Source organism: Bison bison, unplaced genomic scaffold (assembly GCF_000754665.1).
Source record: "Bison bison bison isolate TAMUID 2011002044 unplaced genomic scaffold, Bison_UMD1.0 scf7180017864194, whole genome shotgun sequence".
Taxonomy (NCBI): domain Eukaryota; kingdom Metazoa; phylum Chordata; class Mammalia; order Artiodactyla; family Bovidae; genus Bison; species Bison bison.
The window spans coordinates 1,335,760-1,344,717 of NW_011494766.1; the positions used below are offsets into that span (position 1 = coordinate 1,335,760).

General features: G+C 43.6%; 1 protein-coding gene across 1 annotated transcript in view; it reads left to right on the top strand.

Annotated features, from left to right (window-relative positions):
* The first annotated feature begins 418 nt into the window (after positions 1–418).
* The window catches only part of ITPR1 (inositol 1,4,5-trisphosphate receptor, type 1), a 355,741-nt gene continuing 347,201 nt past the window's right edge, over positions 419–8,958 (top strand). Inside the window, exons 1-2 of the mRNA XM_010844129.1 lie at positions 419–657; positions 1,509–1,584. The gene's annotated coding sequence lies outside the window, so the exon portion shown is untranslated. The remainder of the gene's footprint in view (positions 658–1,508; positions 1,585–8,958) is intronic.

Sequence of the window (8,958 nt, forward strand, 5' to 3'; positions counted from 1 at the left end):
AAGCGGGGGAAGGGTGGGTAACAGCTTGTAAAAACTTCCCAAAGCAGAAATTGGAGCTCTTCCCCGCCCCCTGCTCCCAATGACACCTGGATTCTAGAGAAATGGGGCAGCCGACGGAGGAGAGTCCCCAAGGGCTGGGGGCGCCCCCAACGGGTGGTTTTGAGTCGCGGGTTCCTAAGTCAGCGAGTTCTCGGCGCAGAGCCGGGTTTGAAGCCCGGACTCTTCGCAGGACGCCCCTCCCTGTCCCCTTGCGCGTCTATTTAGAGCCCAGCCTGGGAACCCATGGGATTCTGGGACTTGTAGTTCACCCTCGCAGCCCCAGGCGCTGCCACGACCCCGGACTCGGACTACATTGCCCAGGGAGCGTCCCGGCCTATATAAGCTGCCAGGAGCTGCTTCGAAGTGCAGTAACCATGTGGATGTGCTGCTGAAGCGTTTCCTCTAGCTCGCTGGGGTGGGAGGAGAGGAGGAGGAGGTGGTGGTGGAGGAGGAGGCAGAGGGTGGAGAGAGAAATCGCACGCCGAGAGGAGGTGTGGGTGTTCCGCTTCCATCCTAACGGAACGAGCTCCCTCTTCGCGGACATGGGATTACCCAGCGGCTGCTAACCCCCTCTCCTCGCCCTGCTCCGCCAAAGTGGCGTGGCTCCCCGGCACTAAGGTAGCGGCTGGGGCCGGGTAGAGGGCGCGGGGAGTTGGTACTGTCCCCAGGAGCAGAAGTTTTTGCCTCGCTCTGTGGGAGTTCTTGGTGGATTTGCATGCACTTGCATGCATTTTGGGGGTTCTTTTACTGAAGGCATTTTGGGGGTGTTCATTTGAGGTTAAAAAAATTCTCGATTCCATCGACTGGCTTTGAGGCTACTCATTCTGGGTTGTAAAGGCATTCCCCCAAGTTGGAAACTAGCAGCAGCTGCAGGAAATAGTGTTTTTTTTTTTGGGGGGGGGGTGGGGTGGGAGGTCGTGGAGATGTCCTATGTGAGTAGGCTAAAGGAAACAATCTTTCTTAAAATGTAGCCTTCCGTTGTGCTGCAAGGGAGAGGAATGCATATGTGGGGGCCCCAGTGGGGAGGTTTTAGAAAAACGGAAGAGAACCCGGGGAGCGGTGACGGATGAAGTGTGGACGGAGCTCACGCCCGATGGGGATGCGGGCTTCGGATACTTGGCCTCCGCTCCTGGAAACAAGTGCTTTGGAATCTGCCAAACACTTCTCTTAGTTTCAGCCCCCCGGCGCGTTCGAAGTTTGTGCGTACTTAGTCTCACTTGTCAGTTGTATATTGGAAACAGATGAAATGACCAGTAATCTTCACCTAAGTGAACCCACCAACCTACCTGTCAAATTTGGTGGTGGTGGCGGTCCTGCGTGTGTATGTGTGTGTTTTGGTGGGGGGAGGAGGATTGTCTCTCCAGGAAGGAGGTTAACTGAAAGTGGAAGTGTAGAATTTGAAAATTTCTATTAGGGACCCACTTCTGTCCAATCTCGCATTCAGCTTTCTTTCTTTCTCAATTACTTAGGAGCTGACCGCCAGGGAGCAGAACTCACACCCCTGGCTGGGCGTGTTTTGGCAACAGAGGGCCTGACCTGGGTCAGGTGAGTGCGGAAGCCTGAAAGCTGTAGTTAATAATGAGTTTTGGTCCTAAGTCTATTTTAAATTCTCGCTAAGGAGTCATGGAGATGGGGAGTAGGAAGAGACAGGAAAGTCCATGGCAAAGTCTCTGAAATTTGTCACTGCCTGTGGCAAGGGCTTTAGGGAATGTATGAGATCCAGGGGGCAGTCCTGTCTAGTACTTTTGTCCCTGACTCAGAAGTGAAGCAGCCTGAAGGTTTATGGGAGCAGGGGAAAAAAAGAAATAGATAGAGCAGTAAAAGGGATGCCCACTGGTGATCTGAGAATTGAACTTGCCAGGAGGTGTGCTGATTATTTAAATTTTGAAAGATGCAGTGCATTTCATCTGCCAAGATACATAAGCAAAATTTATCTGCTTCTCTCTTTCAAAAATAGTCACTTTCCTTTTTTTTATCCTCTTATACTGTGAATATGTGTTTAATCAGAGTAGGTTGTGTGGCAAGAAATTAAAATGGGTTGCTGGCAAATTGAACTTGAAAAAGGGAAGTTCTTGAAGCATGAGATAGTAACATCCAATCCTTGATGCCACCTGAGCATCAAGGAATCTGGTGGATTCCTCTGGTTTAGGTGCCTGTCATGGGATATGAGCTGAGAGCATCATTTATCTGTAAATGCAAGCAGCTCTTATGTTTTCTCCTGCAAATGTTCAGACTGCACTTCAAGAGAGGGAGGTTTTACCAGGTGCACAAATGCCCATTGCTGCAGATTTGAGCATCACAAGCTTTTTCTTCTGAAATGGTCAGGGACAGGATCAACAACAGGGTAGTAAAGGTGGGTGGGGCCTGGGTCTTCATAACTTATTTAACATTCTAAATATTTAGCTGTTCCCTGGGCTACAATCTTTGGGCTTTTCTAATTAGAAAAGAAGTCAGACACTTCATTATAGTAGTATTGTGCTTTTGTTTCCTGTTGATAAGATCCTCGGGAGTGCTGGTGGAGTGGGAAGTATTTGGATGTGTGAGGTCCACTTCCTTTTTGGAGTTCACTTGAAACTTCATGCAAGCATGGCTACTTGGGCATTCATAAGGCCAAGGATTGGGTTCAGAGGAAGCTGCAGGCAAGGAGAAAGGGGTCCACAAAATCTTCTCTGACTGGTTGCTAAAAATGAGAATAATACACATGAAGTACTTGTAAGCCAGGTCCACAGCTATATATCACAGGAACCTGTGAGTCAGGTACGGGCGAAGAAGCTGAGGTGCAGAGTGAGATCACTTGTTCAGTGGATGCAAGCTGTAACCCCAGGCTTTGGGACTTTGCTGTTTCCCACAAATGCATCTCAGTTGAGGGGGAATATGAGGGTAACTAAGAAAAATGGTACATGTATTGCTGTTGAAGAAATAACTCTTCATTGTGTCCCACCAATGATAAAGGAGCAAAGTGACCTCGATGTAGGAAGAAAACAATGTAGCCTAGGTGTAAAAATGAAAGACTCTGGGTTTTTGAGGAGGTCTTAGGTATTGTACTGAGTTCATTTTAGAAAACTGTGTGCTGAAAGCCTACATAAGGAGAGTAAAAGAATCCAAAGTACAAGTAACACTGTCTAGATTCAGCTTTGGGTTTATTTCACACATGAAATGCATCTTGATCAGCTACATCAAGGCATCTGAGTAGGTTACAAGAATCAGGTGTTGCTCTATTGGAATAATTTGTAAGTTTAAATTGCAGTGAATCTGAACTGTGAAATGTTGACTGTCGTTTCATATACTCTTCAGTTTGCTTTGTGGCCAATTGTGCAAGAACACTTTTCTTTTTCGTTTCTTGCTTTCACTTGCATGTGTGTATGTGTTGAAAGTGTAATCTGCTTTTTGAATAATTCAAATTGAAACAGTATCCTATCAAGATTTCCTTATCAGGCAGGCAAAGTTCTTCATGCTCTAAATGAATTACTCCTGGTCTCTAGTTTGAGACTCATGGAAGTTCTTTGGGATTGACAATGGTGTTACCTATTTAAACAAAGTGGTTGCCTTCTGGAGAGAATTAGCATCTTTAGGAAGGAGAGGTGGAAAATTTGCTTAGAGAAGAGATAGGTGAACTGAAATCAGATCCATTGCTTTATATCTCAAAGTATTTTCAACTGAGGAAGACCATGGTCTTAAAGAGAGAAAGAAACTTCTAATACGATGGTGTGCAACCAACTGACTTGCACAGCAAAAAATCAAATGGCTTTTTAGTTCATTTGTAATGATTGAATGGAAAATCTAATTTATTTATGAGCAACTCTTAAACCAGAGTGAAACAACAGACACCAAATTTGAACAACAGAAAAAACTCAAAATATTGAAATTAGGCCTGTAGTTAAATTTTCAGGTCAAGCTGTCCTTGCATACATCTGATTAACAAGCCAGCCAAGGCCAGTGTCGGTCTTCTTTGCTGTGGGTTTGATCTTTTAAAATAAAACACATTGCTTTCACAGGCTGTTTATTAACTGTAAGTATTAATACATACAGGTTTTTTTTTTAGTTCACTTAGGCTGTTTTAAGTTTTTGCCTGACTCTTTTGATGAAATCAACTAAGGCTTGAAGTCAGTGACATGAATGACATAATTTCCATGGTTCCTACCAGTTGCCATAGTGTTTGTGGTTCTGAGGCTATTGCTAATGAGGATGAGCTGAAACCACCATCCACTAAGCTGTTCCTTGTATTGAACTATGTCTGGATTCTTCCCTAAACTGGACATAGTTTAAGGCACTTGGTGTGATAAATCTATCCTAGCAATTCTAATGCTGATTAAGATTATGGTTAAACTATTGTATTCCTTCATTCAAATTTTTTGAGTACCTGCTATGTGCCAGGGTGTGTTCTAGATGCTGAGGTTACAGCAATAGAAGTCCATACCTTTTATTTTTTAAATTTTGGCTGCATTGGGTCTTGTTGTGATAAACGAGCTTTCTCTAGTTGCAGCATATAGGCTAAGTTGTAAGTGGGATCTTAGTTCCCTGCCAAGGGATTGAACCCTCATATCCTCTGGAAGGAGAGGCAAATTCTTAATCACTGGACCACCAGGAAAGTCCTCGAGCGTCCTGATCCTAAGAAGTCTTAAATCCTAGTTCAGGGGAGGCAGCCAGTATAAAAAGCAAGTATTATAGTATGACAGGCAGTAAATGATTTGAGGAAAAATAAAGCGGAGTAAGAGAAAACAACAGTGTTGCTGAAGAAGTGGATAAATTGGGACCCTTGTGCACTGTTGGTGGGAATGTGCAATGTTGAACCTGCTGTGGAAGACAATACGGCTGTCCCTCAAAAAATTAAGCATAGAAATTACCAGATAATCCAGCAGTTCCGCTTTTGAGTATATACCCCAAGGAATTGAAAGCAGGAACTCAAACGTATTGGTACGGCCATGTTCACAGCAGCAGCATTCATGATAGCCAAAAGATGGAAATAACCCAGATGTTCACAGAAAGATGAGTGGATAAAAAAGATATAGTATATCTGCACGGTGGAATATTATTAAGCGATAAAAAGAAATGAAATTCTGATACTGGCTGCAACAGAGATTAGCCTTGAAAACATTCAGTTAAGTGAAATAGAAAGTGAAAAGTGTTAGTCGTCACTCAGTCACGTCTGACTCTTTGTGACCCCATGGACTGTAGCCCACCAGACTCCCCTGTCCGTAGAATTCTCCAGGCAAGAATACTGGAGTAGGTGGTCCTTTCCTTCTCCAGGGGGTCTTCCCAACCCAGGGATCGAACCAGAGTCTCCTACTTTGCAGGCACATTCTTTACTGTCTGAGCCACCAGGGAAGCCAGATGCAAAAGAGCAAATAATACATGGTTCCGCTTTGAAGAGGTCCCTAGAGCAATCACATTCACAGAGGCAGAAAGCAGCATAGTGGCTGCCCTGGGTAGGGGTCCTGGGGAATGAGTTTAATGGGCACAGAGTTTCCTTTTGGGGAAGATGAAAAGGTGCTGGAAATGGATTGTGGTGATGGTTGCAGAACAAGGTGACTGTACTTAATGCCTCTGAATCATACACTTAAAAATGGCTAAAATGGTAAATTTTATGTTGTGCATGTGTATTTTACAATAAAAAGGAAGGGTAACAGCAACAGAACAGGGTAAGGGGGATCAGGGAGTACTGTGGTAGGGGTTGGAATCAGGAAAGGGCTCATTAGTAGAGATCTGAAGGAAGTGAGTGGGTGAGCCAGGTAGGTGTCTGGTTGGGGATGGGTGTTCCAAAGGGCCCAGCGGCAAGTGGCAGGACCCTAGGGTGGGAGCAGGTGGGGCGTGTTAGAGGAAGGGCGAGGAGGCCAGAGTGGCTGCAGCTGAGGGAGAGTGTGGGCGTTCCCGCCAAAAGAATCCAGGACAGAATGTGCCGGGACCAGGTTTTTGCCAGTTAGCCGTTATTTGTTCCTGAGGATTTCTGAACTCGAGCAGAATTCTCAGTGTTTCTCAGCATCACTGAACCACCTTGTCCTCTCCAGAGAGACTTTGGGAGGAACTTGATGGGGGTGGTGGTGAGTAAAACCCAGATTTCTAGACTGTCTAGTTAATCACCCGCTATGTGTGGGACTGTAATTCACTTCAGGAGGAAAGGCATCTTTGATAAAATAGGTGAAGTTACAGTTGGCTTACATAACAAAAATGTTCTAAGAACCTAATGGTATTCCTAGGGATTTATCTGCATTATGAATCTTTTGCCCTGTGGCCACCCTACAGTCTGTCTAGTTTCATATTAAGGAATTACAGGAAGAGGATTCATGCTCTGCTATCTAATATCATCCTTGGGGAATATGAAGTTCCATGTAAGTGATTCTCCTTGATGAATGAAGTTGACCCCTCCATGTGTACAAACTTGTATCCATGTGTACAAACTTGTAACAAGGATATTTATCGTTACTTTTTGTGTAAGATGTACGTATTCAATTGTAAAACATTAGTGTATATAAACAAAAACAAATACAAAAAACCCAGTCACTCCCAGTCCCACCAGCCAAGATGAGAATTTCAGACATTCCTTCTAAGTATAGACATAGAAATTACATGTATGTTTAAATTTCATTAAAAGGGTGTCATGCCTCCTGTTTGGTACCTTGCCTTTTGCACTCTGTATTGTGAACATCTTTTCTTGTTAAGAAATAGATGTCTAAGTCTTTTATCTAAAGGTACTTTTGATGGGATTTCACTGGAATGAGGACATGTATGGAATCATTAGGGTAGAAAAAGTGTATCGTTCAGGTTCCATCATAGAATCCAGGTTTTCTCATTCATTTTGTACTGTTTTTATAACTGATTCACTTTGCTGTACACCTGAAACACAACATTATAAATCAACTATACTCCAATACAAATTTTAAAAAAATAGGGAGAAAAGAATTTAAAAGGAAAACTAAATGGGTGGTAGGGCACTATTCAAATGTCAGTTATCATATTACGGAGGTAAAGGCTAGTAGTCATTCATTTAAATAAAGAATTTCTCATTTGTTCTGCAAAGTCACCAAACCCTGTTAAGGCCAGGCACTGTTTTTTTTTTTTAATATTTATTCGGCTTCTTTGGGTCTGAGTTTCAGCACAGGTGATCTTTGTGGATCGTGTGGGACCTTTTGTTGCAACACTTGGACTGTCTACTGGTGGCCCTGGGGCTCCAGAGCACTCAAGCTCAGTAGTTATGGCATGTGGGCTTAGTTGCTCCACATCCTGTGGGATCTCAGTTTTCTGACCAGGAATGGAACCTGCCCTCCCTGCATCGCAAGGCAGATTCTTAACCACTGGACCACCAGGGAAGTCCTCCAGGCACTCTTGTTTGTTGGCACTTAAAAGGAAAACTGTACTGTAGAAAGTTAGAAACACATGTAGTAGTAGCAGTCTTAGTGTTATGAATCCCTCTTTACTCTTCACCCACCTTCCATAGTTTATCAATTCATCACCCATCTTCTTTTAGCTGCATTCTCAAACAGCCTCCCATCTCTTCTTGGATGACATTGAAGTAAATCTCAGATATACTAGTTCATCTATATTGTAGTATATATTGCTGGCATCGGGAGTCTTAAAAAAACATAATCACAATACTATTATCCATCTCAAGGCGGGGGAGGCAAATTTTAAAAACTAGTCTGTGTTCTCACCTCCTTGATTTAAATAAACTTATTATTTCAACATATATATATCAATAACAGATATGCATACTTTAAACAGTTTGAATAAGGAACCAAATAAGGTCAATATATTACAAATGATTGATGTGTCTTTTAATTTGGATATTTCCTTGTTACCTCTTCCCCCCCTCCCCTTGCCATGCATTTTTTGGTTGTTATTAAAGAAACTCATTTCAGTTGCTCAGTCATGTCTGACTCTTTGCGACCTCATGAATCGCAGCACGCCAGGCCTCCCTGTCCATTACCAACTCCTGAAGTTTACCCAAACTCACGTCCATCAAGTCGGTGATGCCATCCAGCCATCTCATCCTCTCTCGTCCCCTTCTCCTCCTGTCCCCAATCCCTCCCAGCATCAGAGTCTTTTCCAATGAGTCAGCTCTTCGCATGAGGTGGCCAAAGTACTGGAGTTTCAGCTTCAGCATCAATCCTTCCAGTGAACACCCAGGACTGATCTCCTTTAGGATGGACTGGTTGGATCTCCTTGCAGTCCAAGGGACTCTCAAGAGTCTTCTCCAACACCACAAAAGCATCAATTCTTTAGCACTCAGCCTTCTTCACAGTCCAACTCTCACATCTATACATGACCACTGGAAAAACCATAGCCTTGACTAGATGGACCTTTGTTGGCAAAGTAATATCTCTGCTTTTGAATATGCTGTCTAGATTGGTCATAACTTTTCTTCCAAGGAGTAAGCGTCTTTTAATTTCATGGCTGCAGTCACCATCTGCAGTGATTTTGGAGCCCAAGAAAATAAAGTCTGACACTGTTTCCACTGTTTCCCCATCTATTTCCCATGAAGTGATGGGACCAGATGCCATGATCTTAGTTTTCTGGGATGTTGAGCTTTAAGCCAACTTTTTCACTCTCCTCTTTCACTTTCATCAAGAGGCTTTTGAGTTCCTCTTCACTTTCTGCCATAAGGGTGGTGTCATCTGCATATCTGAGGTTATTGATATTTCTCCCGGTAATCTTGATTCCAGCTTGTGCTTCTTCCAGCCCAGCGTTTCTCATGATGTACTCTGCATAGAAGTTAAATAACAGGGTGACAATATACAGCCTTGACGTACTCCTTTTCCTATTTGGAACCAGTCTGTTGTTCCATGTCCAGTTCGAACTGTTGCTTCCTGACCTGCATACTGGTTTCTCAAGAGGCAGGTCAGGTGCTCTGGTATTCCCATCTCTTTCAGAATTTTCCACAGTTTATTGTGATCCACACAGTCAAAGGCTTTGGCATAGTCAATA